The 22489-nt window shown below is 31.9% G+C and overlaps 1 long non-coding RNA gene across 1 annotated transcript; it reads left to right on the top strand.

Moving 5' to 3' along the window:
- Positions 1-17732: 17732 nt before the first annotated feature.
- On the top strand, positions 17733-20416 carry LOC139527065 (uncharacterized). Its single transcript, XR_011665253.1, has 3 exons — positions 17733-17975; positions 18352-18569; positions 20284-20416. It is a non-coding gene; the product is annotated as an uncharacterized lncRNA (long non-coding RNA).
- Positions 20417-22489: the final 2073 nt, after the last annotated feature.

The following is a 22489-nucleotide window of genomic DNA, read 5'->3' on the forward strand; positions in this document are numbered from 1 at the left end:
TCAAAAGCCAATACTGAATTACTTTCATCAGGGTAAAAGCTCCTCAATAAGTGCTAGTGTTCGCAGCAATTCCTATGTAAACAAATGAAGCAACGCAAAAAACTGAACAGAAGGGTTGTTTGTTAATGAAAGACAACTATATCGACACGGAATCAGTGAAGAAAAAAGAAGTATAGATAGGAACAATAATTAATATAATTATATAATTAATATCGTAATTATATAAAGCCAACACAAAGGGACAAAAATGTCACTACAAAGATCTAAATCAAAGGATCACATTCAAAAATTAGACAATGAAAAACCTTACTAGGTGAGTTTCCCTTTCTTGAACCCAGTAAATTATATCATACAATCTAAATGTACATTTACACTGTTATCTTATACATCAACATTACATGTATGTGTTAATGATATGTATATATATTTGCAGATCAATTCGTTGAACTAGAACCACTCAAATTACTCTATTTTAAATATAAGCGTAAATGGATACAGTGTTAAACAATGATAATGTCATTCTTCCTTTCCATTTTTTAAAGAGCAAATTTGATACTGTTTTTAACAGTAGGAAAACCCGATGTAATAGATATTCATTTATAAGGTAAATAGAGAATTTTCAAATTAACAATTGGTTTCATCGTCAGTTTAAATAATAACGCTTATTAATTGTAAGAATACATTAGAAAATAAAGAAAAATAAGCTAAAACAAATAGAAATACAAAGTGCTACAATATAATGAATGAATTAGAAATAGAAAAATAGAAAAGAAAATTCATAAAAATCAAAGAACACTGAAGTAAAGACTACCATTCAATACTCCTATATGCAGGTTAAAATATTCAACATTGGTCGTTATGGAAGTAGTATTACGTCAAATGGAAGCAGACGTCAACTTTTTTCGTTTTTGTATCTTTCTTATTAAAATCTGTAGAACCTACTGCCATCCTAAATAGTCGTAACGCTTATAAAAAAATTATTAGCTACATACATGTATACGAATTGTGCCAAAAAAAATGAGCATGATTTTTGCTGTTTCAAAAGAAAACTATGGTTCAATTGATTAAATAGATAACTGTGATATGGTGGTGTCAAAATGACCAAAAATGCCAAAAAAAAAGGTGTGCCAAATACGTCGGACGTAATTTATTCCTGGGATAGGAAAATCCTTAGTTTTTCGAAAAGTAACGGTAAAGTTATAAAAATAACAATTTATTGCGTAAATAGTTATCATTGTAGAAAGGATCAGAATTTAATACGCCAGAATCACGTTTCGTCTACATAAGACTCAGCAGTGACGCTCAGATCAAAATAGTTCTAAAGTCCAACAAGGACAAAGTTGAAGAGCGTTGAAGACCCCAAATTCCAAATAGTTATGTTAAATACGTCTAAGATTATAATCTATTCCTTGTATAAGAAAATTCTTAGTTTTTCGAAAAATTCTAAGTTTTGTAACGGTTAATTTATAAAAATGACCATATATATTAATTGATATTCATGTCAACATCGAAGTGCTGACTATTGGGCTGGTGATATCCTCGGAAACAAAACGTCCACCTGCAGTGTCATCGACCCAGTGGTGTAAATAGTTATCAAAGGTACCAGGATTATAATTTTATACGCCAGACGCGCGTTTCGCCTACAAGAAATGTGTTATTATTACTCTGAATGGCTTTTGAAAAGTATTAAGTCGTAATAATTGTGATTCATCAGGTCAAGACCGCTCATGTTGGATATCCCTGATAATGCGGAAAAGTTGTCAGTAGTTATCAAAAGTACCAGGATTATAATTTAGTACGCCAGACGCGCGTTTCGTCTACATAAGACTCATCAGTGACGCTCATTTTAAAATATTTATAAAGCCAAACAAGTACAAAGTTGAAGAACATTGAGAATCTAAAATTCCAAAAAGTTGTGCCAAATACGGGTCAGGTCTGATTATAGTTTAACTGAAAAATAAATATGTTTTGTAGACTGAATCAGACAAGGAAAAGGTATATTATAGATGCTAACCTGTTTTACCTTTCAACTTAAACCTTCGTTTCTTTAAATAGATATAGAAATATGTAGTGTGAATGCCAATGTGACAACTATCCATCCAAATAGCAATTTTAAAAAAAGTAAACCATTATAGGTCAATGTACGGCCTTTAACACGGAGCCTTGACACACACCGAACAACAAGCTATAAAGGGCCCCAAAATTACTAGTGTAAAACCATTCAAACGGGAAAACTAACGGTCTAATCTATATAAAATAAAAAAAACCGATAAACGAGAAACACGTATAAATTACATAAACAAACGACAACTACTGAACATCAGATTCCTGACTAAGGACAGGTGCAAACATTTGCAGCGGGATTAAATGTTTTAAAGTACGTATCTGAACAGAATGATCACTTGCCTAAACCAGTTTTCAACTAAAGGTCAAATCAAAGGCAGCATGCATATATTCGCAAAAATGAGGTTGAATTCTTGTCTCCACAATCGGAACTACTCGGCGTTTCTGGTTGCCGAGTAGTTACTATTGATTGTCTCTGAAGACACTACAGTTATCTATTTTATTAACAGCAAACATCTTGCCTAAAACATCTTTGCCTAAATCGTACATGTGTCCTAAAAATCACTTATAAGCGTTACGACTATTAAAGCTAAAGAAAAATACAAACGTAGATGTCTACTTCCATTGGCTGTAATACTACTTTAATAACGGCCAATTTTGATTATTTTTAACCTGCATATAGGAGTCTTGCATAGAGGTCTTTACAAAGTTGAAGAGCATTTAGGATCCAAAATTCCAAAAAAAATGTGCCAAATACTTAAACAGAAATAATCTATGCTATGTTGAAATTATATTTCTAATTCAGTTGATATAATTCTTTTAAAAGTTTATTTAAGGTGAAAATACTCAGGGAATATATCTGCGCGCTGGTAGCACAGTACTATGTTACATCCAATATCTCACTTAATATTTTTATAAAGTAAATACAACATGCGTATTTTTGTGCATACATTTATAACATGAGCTGCATCGGATAGAAATCGACAGTATTAACTACATACTCGTGATATAAAAACGCAAACATAATCTTAGTTTGCCGACAGCCCGTCATGCTCGATGGACGCCAGATTGTATTATAAATATTCACAAATATCATTATCATCATTATTATAATGCATATATGATTCAACATCATACTATTCCTACATGTATGTATGCATTATCCTAAATACACCAAAACCAACTTCTTATAACTAAATGCACCCCTTCATAGACGACCGGGGCCGGCCAGGAACAACTAGCGATAAAAAAAACTATATAATCGATCAAAAAGCTCTAAAAACCTGTGTCAGTGGATGCCAAATGCGCAATCCCGTCTACAGGGCCAGGTGCTCTGACCTACACCTTAAACATGTGTGTATTGGCAAATTAAAGTGCAATAAAAATATCAACGTGTAAACATGTACATCAAAAACGAAAGTTGAGTGTTCACTCGTTGTACGATAGCTAGAAAGTGACCCTATGCTTTATTAACAGAAAGTAAACCATTTGTCACTTTGTGTGACCTTATTTTATATTCATACGACCCGTACACGTCAATACAATATTATCCCGCCATACTTAAATAAAATGCGAGAAAACACAATTATGCAAGTGTCTTCATACATGTACATGCATATATATGCGAACATGTACATGCATATATATGCGAAATACTTTGATTGATTTTAGAACATTTAAAAACGACATTAAAATGAATTATGGTCATTTTTGTATGGTTCTTATATCTACTCAATTTTAAAACATGTTATGTTATCCTAGCTAATATATATTTAATAAAGTATCGTTGACATTAAACACACATCCTTTAATTTATCAGCCAATTAGAAACTAATTGCTAAACGTCAATCCAGAATTCAAAATAAGGGGGATCGCCTACAATGACATTCTATCCTTACCCTTTATTTATAGAACAATTAGCAATGTGAACTTTATTTCATGACTGTTGTATCTTTCGTCCTTCTATTATATATAGATATGAATAACTACAAAGATTACCCCCCAAAAAGTAAATTTGAACATCACGTCAAAAAGTAGACATCTTTTTTATATAGATTTAATAGACCGTTGGTTTTCCCGTTTGAATGGTTTTACACTAGTTATTTTTGTGGCCCTTTATAGCTCGTGAGCCAAAGCTCTACGTTGAAGGCCGTACCTTGACGTATAATGGTTAACTTTTATAAATTGTTACTTGGAAAGAAAGTTGACTCATTTGGCACTTACACCTAATCTTCATATATATATCTATTTACCTCTTAATTTAGTCTTCACTTAGCGACAGTAGTCAAATAATGTCATATTTTTTTATTTGCAAACGGCATGAACTCAAAATGAAAGGAAAACGGATTGCGCCGATACGATGCGCGCTTCTTGTTGAGAATGCTTCCACGGCTTTGCTATTTCAAACCCAACCAATTGTCACGACACAGGAGGGACAGTTCCGGTATATATTTGGATTATACGACTATATTTAGGTCTTTTAAAGTTCTAAGAACACTAAAACATTACTCTTTTGTGAGTTGAGATAAATTTCGGTCAACAAATTTATGTAAGTTAAAGTAAAACCTTTAAAATGAGTTCTGACCCAAAAAATGTCCTATCATTTCAACTAAAATCGATATTTTTCAGAAAAAATTACCAAATAAATGTATAAGCGATATTTATAATATAGATACCAAAAGATGTAGATATGTCTGAAGTTCTATTGTTTATTTTGCCATAATTTTCGTGATTTTCGTTTTCATCATCTGATGGGTTAAATGCAAATGCAAATTTTTATGATTTTAATTTGGTTAGAATAATAGCAAACTGTTCTAGAAATATTTTGCTTTGTGTTCATCTCGTCAGAAATTTAAAATGAGCATGAATAATAAAGTAACCACATAAATAATGAAACTTCAGAAATTTGTAATGTTGATTTCTAGCCCAACAAAAGACAAAGACAAAGAAGTAAGTTAAGGAAGTTTGCTGCTCAGTTTCAAAATAAAGAGCTTTCCATAACACTAGTATATATTCATAGGGAATTAATTGAGAAATCGAAAAAAAAAACCAACAACACAAGCCCAGGAATATTGTATTAGTATGAAGATAAATATTCCATATGCAGGCGCTACTGGAATGCTGCTACATAGAAATGGAAATTTCAAAATTGAGAAAATAAAATCATCTCTGTTGTCAAAAGCTGCGTTGCATAATTGTTTGTTTCTCGTTTATTATAGTTTACGTTTACAATTGCTGTACTCAAACGCGTTGAAATGAACATCAACATTAATTTTTGTCTCATATAATATGCATACAAATACATTTCTTTGTGCACAACGTAACCACAAACAAGTTAATCATGAATTTTAGGACTCCAACATGGTATTGCATAGAATTTTTTTTATTTTTTTACGAAAAAGTATTTAAAATTGCATAAAAAATAAAAGAAGTCTCGTTAAACACTGGTTAGTCTATAGTAGATTTATTTTTCCATAGACAATCAATATAGTATTCCCTACAATATGAAAAGTATAATTCGAAAAGACCTCCACTGATGATAATCTATATTTATACCTACAATATTGACATATTCAGCGCTTTTTTTTAATCTTATAAATAGAAACAATTGACATGTTTGTATCGGGTTTACAAAATAAGATTAACCTCTCTAAGAAAATAAATCACATCAATGTATATTGTTTATATAAATTACTATAACGTCTATCAAAGTGTGTGCCTTATCAGTAGATGAACTATTATAACCTAACTCATTAACTTTCTTTGATTATGCTGTGATTAGTTTTATTGATTATATATCAAGAACCGACTCTGTTAACGTTTTGGATGATAGTTTTCTAAATTTGTTCGTAAAACCCGTTCTTATGAACGCATCTATTTTATTTAAGTTTTGATACAATTTTCAACGTGTCTTTTGTTTTAATATATTATTTTTGTTTTAATTAGATTTTTTATTATCATTCTTTTTTTCGAGGGATGTGTTTACATATATGTGTGTTTGTTAATACCACTTAACATTTCGCTTGTAACATTTGTTGGTGGGTTTTGGACCTTTTCTTTTTTTAGCTCACCTGGCCCACAGGGCTTTTCTCATCACTTTGCGTCCGGCGTCCGTCGTCGTCCGTCGTCATCCGTCGTCGTCTGTCGTCATCCATCGTCGTCCGTCGTCGTCGTCGTCCGTCGTCGTTAACTTTTACAAAAATCTTCTCCTCTGAAACTACTGGGCCAAATTTAATCAAACTTAGCAACAATCATCATTGGGGTATCTAGTTTAAAAATTGTGTCCGGTGACCCGGTCAACCAACCAAGATGGTCGCCATGGCTAAAAAAAGAATATAGGGGTAAAATGCAGTTTTTGGCTTATAACTCAAAAACCAAAGCATTTAGAGCAATTCTGACGGGGTTAAATTGTTTATCAGGTAAAGATCTATCTGCCCTGAAAATTTCAGATGAATTGAACTACCCGTTGTTGGGTTGCTGCCCCTGAATTGGTAATATTAAGGAAATTTTGCTGTTTTTGGTTATTATCTTGAATAATATTATAGATAGAGATAAACTGTAAACAGCAATAATGTTCAGCAAAGTGAGATTTACAAATAAGTCAACGCGACCGAAATGGTCAGTTGACCCCTTTAGGAGTAATTGCCCCCTATATAGTCAATTTTTAACCATTTTTCGTAAATCTTAGTAATCTTTTACAAAAATCTTCTCCTCTGAAACTACTGGGCCAAATTGAACCAAACTTGGTCTCAATCATTATTGGGGTATTTAGTTTAAAAATTGTGTCCGGTGACACGGTCAACCAACCAAGATGGCCGCCTTGGCTAAAAATAAAACATAGGGGTAAAATGCAGTTTTTGGCTTATAACTCAAAAACCAAAGCATTTAGAGCAAATCTGTCATGGGGTTAAATTGTTTATCAGGTCAAGATCTATCTCTGAAATTTTCAGAAGAATCGAACGCCCTGTTGTTGGGTTGCTGCCCCTGAATTGGTAATTTTAAGGAAATTTTGCTGTTTTTGGTGATTATTTTGAATAATATTATAGATAGAGATAAACAGTAAACAGCAATAATTTTCAGCAAAGTAAGATTTACAAATAAGTCAACACGACCGAAATGGTTAGTTGACCCCTTTAGGAGTTATTGTCCTTTATAGTCAATTTTTAACCATTTTTCGTAAATCTTAGTAATCCTTTACAAAAATCTTCTCCTCTGAAACTACTGGGCCAAATTAACCCAACCTTGGCCACAATCATCATTGGGGTATCTTGTTTAAAAATTGTGTTTGCTGACCCGGTCAACTATTCAAGATGGCCGCCATGGCTAAAAATAGAACATAGGGGTAAAATGCAGTTTTTGGCTTATAACTCAAAAACCAAAGCATTAAGAGCAAATCTGACATGGAATTAAATTGTTTATCAGGTCAAGATCTATCTGCCCTGAAAATTTCAGATGAATTGAACAACTGTTGTTGGGTTGCTGCCCCTGAATTGGTAATATTAAGGAAATTTTGCTGTTTTTGGTTATTATCTTGAATAATATTATAGATAGAGATAAACAGTAAACAGCAATAATGTTCAGCAAAGTAAGATTTACAAATAAGTAAACACGACCGATATGGTCAGTTGACCCCTTAAGGAGTAACTGCCCTTTATAGTCAATTTTTAAAATTTTTCATAAATTTTTGTAGATTTTTCGAAAATATTTTCCACTGTAATTACTGGGCCAAGTTCATTATAGATAGAGATAATTGTAGCAACAAGAATTTTCAGTAAAGTAAGATGTACAAACACATCACCATCATCAAAACACAATTTTGTTATGAATTTATCTGTGTCCATTGTTTAATATGCACATAGACCAAGGTGAGCGACACAGGCTCTTGAGAGCCTCTAGTTCTTTTCGCAATTTGAATTTTTGATATATAAGTTTGCCAGTTAAATAGTTATAGCTGTCCATTCTTTTGCTCATTCAATAAATCGGCAATCGTCTACGCCAACAACATTTATCAAAGTAGTAACGTCACAAGCATAACATAAATGTGTTTTGAGTTATGATAAAAGATGATGTTGGCAATAAGACAGCAACCCGAAGACACAAATAACCAAACAACGTCTAAATGGTAATACTCAATCTACATGGTGCTGGCTTTGTTGGTACGGGTATATCATCATACAATTCGGTCATATTATTCGCACATAATCATAAGTTGCATTTAAGGAAATAAGTGTTTTTCTCTGCGACAATTTTGTTACCCAATCCAATACTATATATTAACGAAGGAACCAGAGTACGGTAGGCTATATTTTCGTTTTTTCTGACTTGAACGCAAACCGTAGTTTTTCAAGTCATATAACCATAAAAGTGCAATACAATTTTCAAATTTTAATAACGCGTAAGCCTATGAACTCAAGTTGTAAATACCAGTACGCAAAATCTAATCAAAAGGGTTGTGGGATACAAGAGAAGATGGAACAATACGTTTTCAACAACTTCTATAGATCATGACATATAAAGGAGCTTAGTGTTGGTCATAAGAATAGATCTGATTCTGCGTTGATTGATATAAAATGATAAATTGTATTTAATTTTCTTATTTTTGATGTCGAAGTCCGTTGGGTCTGTCTTTCAAAAAAGAGGCTGCATACACCAAGGGGACACTGATGACTCACAAGTCGAAAAAAATCTTTAAAACACTGACAACACCATGCATGGCAAATAAAGCGTAAATTAGTTGACATATGGAGTAAAATTAAAATACAAACTGTTTCCATTGAGAAAAAAGGGGGCAGGAGTCTTTGCCTAAAGCACCAATTAATAAGAATTGTTATCTGAAAATTTCTTTATAAAAATATTGGCATAATTAACAACTCCTAATGAAATAAACTCGCTAAGTTCCACACCAAGCAGTCTTAATTATGCAAAGTATATAGAGAACGAAATAAACCAAACTCACATTAAATCATTGCAAAAATGTTAGATGCGATGCTTAGAAAAAAATTTCTAGCAAAAAGTATCAACATTGTATCGATCGACTACCCGTTGTTTATCTCCTTATCATACATGTACTCCGCGGGAGGTTATTAAAAATATTACTTTACAATATTACAAGTAGACAATGCAAATACTGCATACTATGAACAGATCATGGAAGTATTATATTGACATTTGACTTCCATGTTCAATTCAAGGGTATTCTAAACTGGTCAACCATACCATCTAAAGCACCACCCAAAAGTGGTCTCTTAAACATCTACAAAGTAGTAAATGACACACGTACTATCGTCTATTTTTAATTTTAAAGAAAGGTAATGACACTGGTCATTCTTCTTTTGTGAAGAGAAATGCTGTATTTTTTTTCATCAAACTATATATTTTTTTAGAAAAATATATAATCATTCATGTTATATGTGATTATTTTCATTGTTTCGTACACTGAATCTCTAGACCATATATAAATATAAGATGATGTATGATTGCCAATGAGACAACCTTATACCAGAGTCGACCATCTACCGTCTTGTTCATGTACCTACAGCTCTCTTATGCATCTTTTAATTTAACCAATCTTAACTTTATTGGTTTTATGTGTGATCTTATCATAGACATTATACTATAATTGCCTAATTTTGAATAAGACAAATCAAGGATTTGTATAGTAAGCTGCTAATACAAATAAAATGTTTATGTAAATAAATTTTAAACACATTGACTAAAATGTATTTTAATGTGTTTTGATTTTTTTTTAAATTTGAATATTATAGTGCACCATACTTTTTTTTTTTATCATTTTTAATCATATTACTTTTTAAATCACCTCTTTATCATATTTATGCATGTGTATATGATTTTTAAAGTTGTAACGCAGATAATGTGTACAATAAAATTCATAAAAATATACCAGTTAAAACATTAAGAAATTACTAATGTTAAATACGACAAATCTATTTTGTGATAATGATATATATACAGAGCTGCATGACATCTTAGTTCTCGTGTGTATCATTTTACACTAATCGTGAAGTTTGTCATTGAATATTGGTAAAATGTTCATGTTTGCATGAAGATGGCATCAAGAGTAATATGTTTTTAAATGTTAAAACTTATATCAAAAGATTCTGCAATCTTTCTACTTGGTTAAAAATGAAAACAAGGTCAAATAAATGTTCTTTGATATAGTATTTAAAAATATTTTTTAAAGATGTGCCCTTATTGGTTACCAATTGCTTTTTACCATGTAAGTATATATAACAATGACTGTTACTTAAAGTTAAATTGGTATCAAGAAAGAAAAATCCGAAAAAATAAATAAAAATATTACCTGTTTGCTAAAATATTGAAGAACATAATGGAAACAAGGTCAAACCAATATTTTATAAGAACATGTTTCAATCGTCACTTGAAATATATTTCACGTTGACTTCTATATATCGAATTCAAAGATAAAATATATGGCCAGTGACGCATGCGCATTACCGACCGGACTAATTTTTGACAATGAGGTTTAGCTAACACCAAGTTTAATTCACCATTAGGAAGGAAATGCATGTAAGGTCAGGAGTATGACAGACAGCTACTGCAATAAACACTTGCTACATCAAGCAGTACAAATTAACTTTTATCAGGAAAAGTTCATCTTTCATGTAAAAACTACAATTAAATCTCACAGTGTTTAACCATTTGTTAGTTATTTATGCATTTAACGCATCTTTTGTAAACACAGAAAATAACAGACAAACTGTAGTATATTTTTCGCATGTATATGTCACATGAAATATAACAAAAATACCGAACCGAATGGAAAACCATTAAGTCTACAATAACTATTAAAATCAAGGGTGAAAATTTATCGAATAGAAAACATTTGTTTTTAATGTACTGACTACTAAGATCCCAGAAGCCCTTTTCACAAAAAATCTTAAGTGTAAAATTAATCTTACGAAAAAAATATTTATTGAATTGTTAAGGATTCATTTTTGTATTTTAGATCTACGATAAATTTTACACTGAAGAATTTTTGTGAAAAGGGCTACAACTCTTTAATAGATTTAATAATGATGTTGTATCTGTAACCACGTTTTTTTTTAATTTCTCAAGTTTTGTCCAATGCAATAAATTGTTTTTTTTTTTACGATAAATCAAGAATATGTTTTTAAATGATCACAACGGGAAAAGATAGACAACTGTTACCACTCTTGACTTAAGTCAGTATGTAGCAACAGTAGTACATTTATGTTCTAAACTTTGACTGTTTTGAATATAATAACTTTAATGTCGCCTTAGGAGAACAACTTCAAAACATGAATTATAATAACTTAAATCGTTATCTTTATTTAACTATTTGGAGAAATGGTCGTAATGTTTACAGGTTCAAAGTCAGAACTCGCTGATTTTCAAATTTAAGAAAGTATGCATGTTAACCTTTCCCGTCCACCTGATATCACCCCTAGTTTTTTTGGTGGGTTCGTGTTGCTTATTCTTTAGTTTTCTATGTTGTGTCTGATAAACTTTTATTTATCTGTTTGTCTTTTTTGCCGTGCGTTGTCAGTTTGTATTTGATCTATGAGGTTGAATGTTCCTCTGGTATCTTTCGCCCCTCTTTTATGTATAGTTCATCTATCATGTGTAATATCTGCTTCTGGATCCATTGCGCCAGGCAGATCGATTCTCCGCTGGCCAACCGGTGCCACTCATTGACTCGAAATTGGTCTATATGTCAGTTGATCTAATCGACCAAAATAACCGAGGCGTACTGAGGATGCTTTAAACAGTTCATGTTTTTCTTCTCCATTTGGGATTTTGAGCACAAGATGCATACATATAAATGTCAATTATGTACTTAGTCAGAACATCTATGGTTTTGAATTAGTATACATGTAATTAAATGTATATTGTACTCATCTGAAAGGCTTTTAAAAACGTATTTAGTCAAAATAATTGAGATTTATAAAGGTCTTGTCAACATCCCTCATGGGGTGTTCCACAATAAAGTGGAAAATTTGGCAGGTCTTATCATCGTATTACGAGTATAAAAAATATTTGTTTAGGCTGAATAAGTCGAGGAAATGGTACATTCTAGTGGCTTCCTTTTCAATTTAATAAGATTGAGAATGGAATTGTCAAAGAGATAACACCGACCAAAGAGCAGAATACAGCTCAAGGCCACCAAACGGTGTTCAACACAGCGAGAAAATAAACATTTTTTAGGTTTTGTATAGGATAACCACATACACGAACCAATTTTCAAATAAGGGTTATATCAAAGGTAGCATACATACGAACCCAAATGAGATCGGATCGTTTGTTATATAAAGACAACACTATATCTTAATTGAATATCTTATGAATCGAACCGTACTTTTGCTTTTGTTAGTGTCTGATATGAAAAATAGAATTTAATTTTGTTTATATAAATCGTATAAAATGTAGCTAAATAAAAAATCCTATGTAAGCGTTATATAAAAAAGAAGATGTGGTATGATTTCAAATGAGACAACTCCCCACAAGAGACCAAAATGACACAGAAATTAACAAATATAGTTAACCATACGGCCTTCAACAATGAGCAAAACCCATACCGCATAGTCAGCTATAAAAGGCTCCGAAATGACAATTTTAAAATAATTCAAACGAAAATTGTTCTTTGTAAACTACGATATTTCTCACAAGTATTAATTTATTATTTTGTTCAACACATGCAAAAGTTAAACAATTCTAACGAGAAAATTAACGGCCTAATTTATATTAAAAAAAATGAACGGAAAACAAATATGTAGCACATAAACAAACGACAACTACTGAATTACAGGCACATACAAACATAATGGGATAGTGGTATAACAGTCCATCATAAGAAAGGCTTAACTCATCAGATCGACAAAAATACAAGTAAATGTGGCCAGGTACTTGTACATCCCAACAATATGACTATTGAGGAACAAGTAGGTTCTGCAGATTAATTAGGACATAACAAAAACAAAAAAGCGTGATGCCTGCTTTTACAGGCTGTAATACTACTTCACAACGACAGACACTTTTGAATATTTTTAAACGTACATAAGAGGATTAAATAGGGTCTTTTCTTCTGTGTCCTTAATGTTTAGGAAACTATTTTTCTTATATTTTGTTCGCAGCACCTCATATTTTAATTTTTGTTAACCTACTCTTCTTTATTTTCTACTTTGATCTTATAGCTAATAACCGATACTATCTATTCCTATATTGAAACCTATTGTTTATTTGACGAAAAATGTCTCTATTGTTTAGACACTAACATAGATATCTATTACATTAGGTTTTCCTTTTGTTAAAAAAAGAATATCAAATTTACTCTTAAAAACAGTAAATTAGGATGACATAATCGTTATTTGACACTATATCCATTTACACTTATATTTTAATTAATATAGTAATTTAAGTAGTTATTTTTTGGTGTGCAACGGATCGATTGACCTGTAAATGAAAGCCTTATCATAAACAGATACCTGTAATGGTTATGTATACGGTAAATATGTTACTGCGCACTAAAATTGTATGATATCATTTACTGGGTTCATTAAAGGGAAAATCGCCTTCTCTTTTTTCAATTGTGTAAATTTGAGAGGAGGTCCTTTTGGTTTAGATCTTTGTCAAAATGCTTTCCAATAGAAAAGAGATTGTGACACTACTAAGACAGAGATAATCTGCGCTATGTTGAAATTTTATTTTTCATGAAGATGATATAATTTTGCAGTTTAATAAAGGAGAAAATATTTACCTTTATAATACCCAATGGTCAACACTGCAAGGGTTTATCATTGGTTTTATGTTATTAAAAGAGGGGCGAAGGGTACCAGAGGGATTGTCACATACAGTATGTACCTATCGTCTTTTTTATTACTGTAAATGTATTATGATTTGACTTAATGCAACACATGTATTGTGTCTGAGATGTATTGAGAAAATTCTTAAACAACAGGTTTAAACCACCATTTTCTTCGAAAGATGCCTGCTACAAATCAGGAATATGTCAGGTGTGTTCGATTCATTCAATTGGTTGATATACATTTTGGGTTTCAATTTGTTTATGAAATTCAACCCTTTTAATTTGCCTTGGAGCTCGTTGTTATTTGTTTGATATGTTTACAATATAAACAATAGAAAACCCTTACGAGCCTCGTTTATTTAAATAATAGTTTTTAGGTGTATGTAACAGGAAGAATGAGATCGAATGAAGAATGCAAATATTCAATTGTGATACAAACACCTGGTGACTTAAGGTATGTTAACATATTTTTCACTCTATTTCATAAAATACAACCATTAGTTCATAGCAACTCTGCTGTACATTTTCAATACGGAAATTTTAAGCATTAATGGCTACTTGATCTTAAGTTCAAATGAAGTTGTAGTCATTTCTTGCCGAAACTGTACCTTATATGTGCTTAAAAAAATCAAAATACCTTAAATTGCATATTAGAGAGCACTGATTCCAAGAAGTTTGGTATATCAAAAACTGGTACGTCTAATCTGAACAATGGGGCAAATATATATAATTTTATATATCCATTTACTATTCAAAAGATATTTTCATTATGATTCCATATTAATTCCAAGACCTTAATATTTCATTTAATACCAACATTACTCACACATATTTTACTTAATGACAAAGTTACAGCTCTGAGAAGGAAATGTTTTGTTTAAATTATGTATTAAGTTCTCTTTGACCGGGACCGAATAAGTGGATCTATACCTTCTGAGTGCGAATGAGAAATACATAAAGGTAAAGGCTAGTAAACATGATTTTTTTCTCTGGTGTAAATGTCTTTTCCAACTTGGAATTTCAGTCATAAAACAATGTAGTAGTAAATCATCATATTGACATTATTTACTCACCAATAAAATAAGTATTTGAGTACTTTCGTTACAGTGAAGGTTGGTAATTGAACTTGTCTTGCTAGTCTGTTATTTTAACAATGTGTTTTCAAACAAGCAGACTTCCCGACAGTGGGGTATATTCGTGTGTTATACGCACTATGATACTTAATAGATTTCTTAACGAAAGTCGAGTTTATATTAATGAAATTAGTAAGCTCGAGTTGATAAACAATTCTAACGAGATGATTAACTTGTATCATTATGGTTAAACTCATCTATTGGCTGGTGAAATATGTTTGATTTCACAAGCTTCAATTCAAATATAGTTACGCTCAAGGTAATATCGTGTATAAGATTTTTTCACGCATCAAAATGGAATGCAATTTGACAAACACAAAAGTTTTTGATAGTGAATTAAGTCAGTGTTTGGTTTGTAATGAAAGGTAACACTGGTGCCCGACACTGTGTCAATGTCGCTGGTGACAGTTTATTCCCCTCGAGTATAAACAACCCAGTCACAATACTTTTGTGTGGAAATTAATTATCATTGGAAAGGTCATAATCATGAATGTACTATTCCAAACTTTTTTTTTTAAACTCTAAGGTTATGGCCTTTTTTCGATTTTTCATTTTAGCGTCCCTGATGAGTCTTTGTAGACAAAACGCGTAGCTGGGGTACAGAGTTTAAATCCTGATATTTGTGACTATTGCCAAGGATCTTTGAAGGTCATCAATACAAATTATTCGTTACACATGTACATTGCAGAAAACGTAACCAATTACTATACATTCAGATATTTGTGCTTGCACAAGAATGCAATTTTACAAAAAAAAAAATCAAAAAGAAAACTACATGCAGATCTGTGTTTTAGTTATCAAAATGCGAATTCTTATTATTACGATGATCACCTATTCGCATTATTCATATTTATAAAAACCTCGCAATAATTTCTGAGTTCACAGTAATGCATTGTCTTTCCTTATTAAATTCATACTCCGTAAAGGTCTCGAAATGTCACTTCATGTGGTAAATATATAACAGACCACAACTATATAATAATCTATCACATATGGTTTGATTTTTCTTGTTTCTCGTTAGTTTAATTTGTCAGGTGTTTGCCAATAAATATTTTGTAATTTTCACAACTTGCCAATTTGACTCGACGTTACTATATTTAGAAATGACATAGACGCTTTGCGACTAAAAATAGTAACACAGCGTCAATATCATTTTATAAAATAGAAACATCGAGTCAACATTGATTTCAAATTTACGCTATGATTTACATATGTTATATATAAATTAAGGACTTTCACTCAGTAAATACGTTATATATAGACCTGTTAGATTATATTGAACCTCGGACGTCGTCCTCGGTCAATAAAATCTGAACAGGTCCATATATAACGTATTCATCTCGTCAAAAGTCCATTTTTGATTGAATGACAGATGGTATATTGAACCTATTTTGTTGAATAGCAGGTATTCTAATGAATGTCATTTGATTCGGGACTTTCCGTTTTGAATTTTCCGCGGAGTTCAGTACTTTTGTGATTTTACTTTCAACTGCGATGAACACAGTACTGTGAAGTCAATTGAGATCTGGTCAGAAGTTGGGTTTTACCTGCTTGCATCTACATTACAATGAAAAGTTACTGAACAGTTCTTAATTGACTGCAGGCTAATTTTATAAACAGTACTGTGGAAAAGTTTGGAAATTGAATAATATATTATATTATTGCTCAGACACTTCTGATGATGATAAGATGAAACTGACAGTATAAGGGTCAAATCCATATGCCTGTTTGTATTATCGAAAGTTTTATCATTTTAATACCAGATTTTGTTTAAAGTCGGTAACTATAATCGTATATCCTGTATTGAATTACCGATGTTTAATCGAACTCGATTGTCTTACAAAAATTGACCGATGTAAATCAAAGGTTTTTTTCAATCTTTCATAATTCATTTCATTTTTTGAAATAATAAGGCTTTTCTACCTAAGGCATAGATTACCTTAGCTGTATTTGGCAACACTTTTAGGAATTTTGGATCTAAATGCTCTTCAACTTTGCACTTTATTTGGCTTTTTTTTTACTTTTTTTGATTCGAGCGTCACTGATGAATCTTTTGTAGACGAAACGCGCGTCTGGCGTATCTACAAAACTTAGTCCTGGTATCTATGATGAGTTTATTCATAAGTTACTCCAAGAGATTGATCGATGCTTTGTTGTAAATCCAAATGTTTAATCTATCAAAAATCGCCAGGTGTTCCAGGGACAAGGCAAATTTCTCACCTTTCAACCAGGTCCAATCAGGCTGACCTTGGATAGTGATGTGACAGCAAAACATAGACCACATTATTTAAATCAGACGAAAAGGAATAAACTCACCAGGTCGATACAAATCACAAAAACAAGTAACAAAAACACTAAAGACACAATGCGCAATGTCATTTGTGATGCTTTTGACGCGGTTGTGGATCGATCCCATGACCTTTCCCTTACTCGGGTCAAGCCATTTACCATCATTGATGTTGGGTTCAATCAGGGGTCGAAATTAGCGCTGGTCCGGTGGTCTAAGACCAGCATAATTTGCGTCGGTCCAGTAGGTTTTGTCAGCTAATAGAAAACAACTGTCATTTTTGACTTGGTGCAGGCAAATAAACCATATTTTATAGCATGGTGTATCAAATCTTTTTGTATAATTCATTATTCTTGATGTTTTGTATGCTTTATTGAGACATGCATCCACATATGTATAATGCTTTAGTTAAAAATTAATCTTCTTTTTCATTTTGTAGATTCATCATAATTACTACTTGCAATGAGTGATGGTACTAAAGAAAATGACCACGAAAGCAATCATTTGCGAATAGCAAATCTCGTATTTAAAGTCGCTCCACCAGCAGTGAGGGTATACTTCGACACGCAGTTTAATCCAGGAGGTCTTCAAACTGTTTTGAATCAACACAGATTCTAAACATTAAACTCTCTGAAATCGAAGCGGATTATAAATCAAAATCAATGGGATTTATTGTTTCCTTTAGTCGGTAATATCATTATTTTCATAATAATATGTTTATGTTAAAATCAGTGGAACCTATGTCTATTGAACATACACATCTACGTATCAGTTTTTAACGAAAACAAAACTTTACCGACTTTGTGCTCAATATTATACTAAATTTCATACTTTCAGTTTATTAATCAAAATCATATATGTACGATTATTTTGGGAGATAGACGATGTGCTATTTTGTATTTTTGTTACGTTTTTGTTAAGAGGAGACGAGTGTTTAACTCGTCTCCTCTTAACAAAAACGTAACAAAAATACAAAATAGCACATCGTCTATCTCCCAAAATAATTTGTAACGATAACCCCCTTTTCACTGTTAATAAATGCACAACAATGTTTTTCTTTTTAGGTGCTGCAACATCGTTATCATTCGATTTAACTCTAATGATTTGTTTGTTGCGAAATTTGGCTTACATAAAAGTAGAAGACAAATTACCCCCTGGTTCAGATGACAGTATTGGAGCCGATTTGACAAGAATCAAGTACTATCGGAACATAATTGCACATTCCGATCATAAAATAATCTCAGAAGAAGAATTCAATAGCCAATGGGAAACAATTAGCAAGGTAGTTAATCAAAATACGATAAAATTCTATTTGGTTGCACAAGATTTATTAACATACATGTATTTGTATAATAAATATTAAAAGACATAAATATCATATATAATTACATACAATCTACATGATCTATGCCTCTTTAAACTCGCAACAGCTTTTACATTTAACATTCGATTTTTCTATACTGGTAAGTCCTGCTTTGCTTCATAAAAAAGATTGACCAATTTAGATACAAGTATATTATCTAAGGGAGGGATAAATCGTACTTTGTAAAACAACACGTGTTTTCGAACAATGGGAACCAACTGTACTCCTATTTTCCCCAACTTTTTCCTTTATTCACATGAGACTGACTTCATATAGGAATTTCTTCTAAGAAAGAAGAAAAGATGTAAGCAGTATCATTTAACTTCACACTATATTTTAGGGCTTGTATTCCCTGTTATGGTGTTTTTATAAGAGGGTTGCTGCTCACAAGGAAGCTATCAAAACAATAGTTCAAAGTGGTACAGTTGAAATCGTACCTTTGTACAGTTAACAGACGTCATTACGAGTCCGTTGATCGTCAGGAAATATCTGTTTCCCCAGATGACGTCAGATATGTCCCGATTGTCCAAATACAACCCCGTCCACTTTTCACAGAATATGACCTACCGAATTATACATACCACCGGGTTTGTACTTAAACGAGCAACTAGATGAGTGACACATATGGAGCAGGATCTGCCTAACCTTCTAGATCACCTGGGATAACCCCAAGTTTTTGGTGGGGTTGATGTTGCTCAGTCTTTTTCTTTTTTAACCATGGTGTTTTCAGTTTATTTTTGGACTTTGAATGTCCGTTTGGCATCGTTCTTCCCTTTTCTGTATGCCTTTATAAAGTAATGCTGTAGCAACCTCACAAACGACAGAAGGCCTTGTCAATAAAAAAATCGTCAAATAATTATCGTAGACTCTCTCGATTTCATAAGCTTCTAGCGGTTTGACTTCCTCGTTCATATAAGGACAAACACAATCCTATATATTGGACGCGTATTACTGGATAAGAAAGTCTGGCTCTGGCGAGTGATAGAGGCAATCATGGAGAGGAATAGATTGCGAATAAATCTAGTTAGTCGACACTTTTTATAATAGATGCATGACTGTTGTTTTAAAGCATATATGTATTTTTAGATGTTCTTCGTGTAGTATTTTGTGTATATGTCGTTCAATTGCAAAACAAGTAACGTGTCAAATAATCATACGAAACTTATGTCATCGGTTACACTAGTTTAAACTAGTTGAGACAGTGGTTTATCAATATTCTGTATCATCCGGCATGCTTTTTCGGATTAAAACTTAAGATAAATCGAACGTTTAATTTGAATCGATTTTGGGTTGATACATGTATTCACACTGATAATTTCTCATTCGATTCAAATTAGGGAAAATGAAACATGAATATCAGCCCAATGTTTGCAAAAAACGTCATCCAAGATACTAAGATTAAATTGTGAACCGAAGACGCGTGTTTCGTTTATTAAGGACTCATCAGTGACACTCAAATAAAATATAAAAACACACAGCCAAAAATAAAGTACAAATTTGAAAAGTATTGATGACCTAAAGTTCGAAAATTAACCATATAGAAATATGCACGACAATTCAATTATCCCATCGAAATATAAATAAAGTGCTTATCTATTATGTTTGTTCTAAAATATTATCTTTCTTATTCAAGGCAATCACTAGACTTGGAGGGGAGACTTTTGAAGCGATATGCCGTGACCTCCAAAATTACAAGCTTGATAAGGAAATATTGGTAGAAATAAAAAATCTAAATGTAACAAGACATTTAATACCTAAAGGATTGCAAGGTGAGTGAAAAATAGCGTTGACAGTTCTCCTAGCATATAGTTATCTGTAAAATGTAGGCAAGAAAGAAAGAGAAATGCGAAAAAAATATGTAATACTTCAAAATCGTGGTTTCAATTTATACATTCATGAAATTTGATGATGAAAGTAAATTATTTTTTCATTTAGAATAAAGTAAACGTTAAACGTCACGTGAAATCATTTCACTCTTTGCACAAGGGTCAGTGATTTGAAATTTTTAAAATTTTTCAACTCACACTGGTTTAAATATAGCTATAATATAGCGTATCAAAAAGCGAAAACATTAAAACATGATGAGTTTCCTGTCTTTCTAATGATGACATGTTGAGTTGCATTTAAGAATTGAATGCTCTTTTTTGTAAATTTATTGGGGTGTCAAATCGTTGACCGAAGTACATTTTGTATGAAGTGCGGAAGCGCTTCATACTAAAAATGTGCGCACGCTTTTACAACCCTATAAAGTTACAAAAAAAAGCATTCAATACTTATAATTACATTTTTACCTATTGGATCATGAAAACACGCCTTTTATCAAGTTTTTATTTCATTTACCTGTGCACTTTATTGTGGGACCTCGTGTCATCATGAATGAAAAGTTGCATTGTGTAATGCAATTGATTAAAGAATATCACGAGATTGCTAGTTAGCCAATCAGAATAACGTATTATAATGAAACATACATGTAATGTAATTATATAAACTTAAATGTATCAATATACACCATGATATCAACCTAAAAACATTATTTTTAAAATGTGAGTAGTAAATAGGTACGTTTTTTGTCACTGCAGATCGAGGTTCATGATGAAAAAATTAAAGAATGGAGAGACGAAGTAAAAGATGTAGTCGAAACAACAGCTATAAAAGCATTGGCAGAAATTGCAACCACTCAAAACGTCATATTTGTCATTGGACCCTCTGGATGCGGAAAATCTACTTCTGTCCACTACGTAACTTTAATGTTACATACTAAACAGGACTATGATATAATACCGTCCGTTTTTCCAACTGATATAATTCATTATTATAACCTTAATAGTCAGCAGATATTCATTTTTGATGATTTATGTGGCAAATATGCTATAGACGTGCAAACACTAGAAACATGGAATAAAGTTTCGGATGATATACAAAAAATCCTAATGCAGGACAAAGTTAAAATGTTCATGACTTGTCGATCACATATTTTTCATGATAAAAAGTATCGAAGATTTAATATATCCGCAGAAAATATTGATTTGCTGTGTGCTAAGTATGTTTTATCAGACGAAGAAAGATATCGTATTGCAAAAATATATCTATCTTCTGATCAAATGCAAACGTTAAGACGACATACAAATCTTATACAGTTCAAATCCTTCCCACTTCTTTGTCGGCTTTTCATTTCTAAAAGTACTTGTGACATTGTCAAGTTCTTTTCCAGTCCGGTAGAAATAATAAAAGATGATTTGTTGTCCTTAATGAAAGAAAATGACTAGACAACCATCGCAACACTAACTCTGTTTGTTTTGTACAATAATTGTATTATCGAGGAAGACTTGTCTCTGCGTAATAAAGCAATTAAAGATATTTTGAATCATCTTTCTGATACCTTTTTAACATCCCAAAATTTGTCTTTAGCAGTTGTAAGGAATCAAATTGAAAGTCTCAAGAACTCGTATGTAAAGAAAACTAGAAATGAATATCGTGTTATTCATGATAAATTATTTGATATTTTGGCCTTGTTTTGTGGGGAACACATGAACACATGATGAAAGACCTGCTTTTCGTCTTTTACCCAGCAGAATTCATTCGCGATCGATTTCAATTTGAATCAATAGAAGAAGATATGGATGAATGTATCATTAAGATAAGTAAGAACCAAGAAAATCAATATTTTGATCGTCTTTATAAAGATATAGTCAGTGGATTCGGGTGTATTGTATTTACAAACAGACAGTTGCAATTTGAATCTTTTCGTTGCAAGTTTGTTGAAAACATAAAGCGACGAATTAACTCAAATAAATCATCGCTTTTCTTCTCAGGAGAGTCTCCGTTTTTGGACGTTGTGA

This window comes from Mytilus edulis, chromosome 6 (genome assembly GCF_963676685.1).
Source record: "Mytilus edulis chromosome 6, xbMytEdul2.2, whole genome shotgun sequence".
Lineage (NCBI taxonomy): Eukaryota > Metazoa > Mollusca > Bivalvia > Mytilida > Mytilidae > Mytilus > Mytilus edulis.